This window comes from Dipodomys ordii, unplaced genomic scaffold (genome assembly GCF_000151885.1).
Source record: "Dipodomys ordii isolate 6190 unplaced genomic scaffold, Dord_2.0 Scaffold31, whole genome shotgun sequence".
NCBI lineage: Eukaryota > Metazoa > Chordata > Mammalia > Rodentia > Heteromyidae > Dipodomys > Dipodomys ordii.
Window position 1 is genome coordinate 3077720 of NW_012267247.1, and position 1204 is coordinate 3078923.

Below are 1204 nucleotides of genomic sequence, written 5' to 3' on the forward strand. Positions count from 1 at the left end.
AGGGAGGGAGGGAGGGAGGGAGGGAGGGAGGAAGGAAGGGAGGAAGGGAGGAAGGAGAGACACCAAAGATGATTTGACTATAAAAATGAGTTTGAGGGGCTGGGAATGTGGCTCAGTGGTAGAGTGCTTGTCTAGCATGCATGAAGCTGGAAGTGTTGCTGTGGCTCAAATGGTAGAGTGCTAGCCTTGAGCTGAAGAGCTCAGGAACAGCACCGGGGCCCAGAGTTCAAGCTCTACAACCAGGGGGGGGAAAATGAGATTACAACCAGTTCTTTCATGGATCAATACAAGCAATACAAATTGAGGACAGAGCTTAGAATTAAGAAAAACCTGTATCAATTACTTTGAACTGTATATGAGAAGATGGTTAAACAGAAACTGTTAGAGATTACTTTAGAGGAATAGGAGGCATTCTAGTTCAAAACTACAGAGAAACTGAAGTATGCTAAAGTGAAGAATTTTGGGTGGAAATGGGAGAGATTAAGGGAACAGATAACACTGTACTTATTACCGGATTCATATAAATGTAACCTAATGCCTTTGTATATCACCTCTATAGTAACAATAAAGTAAATTAAAAATAAGAAATATGTAATTACTTTATGAAACTGGCACTTTGAGGAAAGCTGGTTTCAACACCAGTTCCCTAACTAGTGTCATAGGTTACAAGGAGAGAAACACATTTAATATGATCACAAGAATCCCACATTTTAGAAGTAAAATAGCATTTATTCATCCTCTATTTGGGAGTAAGCTAATCTGGTACATAAATTCAATAGGAAACTTATGAAAACTCAAGTAATAATTTATTATATAGTATAGTGCTAAGAACATAGTTCACTGGTAGAGGGCAAACCTAACATATATAAGGACCTGGATTTGCTTCTCAGCACCATGAGGGGAAAAGAAAATTTCATACTATGGTCAATTTCTATAGTAGAGCACCAATGGCTCACACCTGTGGTCCTGAGTAGATGCAGACTATTTTGGAGGTTAAGATCTAAAAATCTCAGTTTGAAGCCAGCCCAGGCAGGAAAGTCCTCAAGACTCTTATCTCCAATTAACCAACAAACAGCCAGAAGTGGTCAGGCTGGTGGCTCATGCCTTGTAATCCTAGCTACTCAGGAAGCTGAGATCTGAGAATCATGGTTTAAAGCTAGCCTGGGCACAAAAATCTTTGAGACTCTTTTCTCTTAAAAAGCAA

General features: G+C 39.6%; 1 protein-coding gene across 2 annotated transcripts in view; it reads right to left on the reverse strand.

Moving 5' to 3' along the window:
- Positions 1 to 1204, reverse strand: part of Nf1 (neurofibromin 1) — a 254153-nt gene that overhangs the window by 208110 nt on the left and 44839 nt on the right. The window lies entirely within an intron of this gene.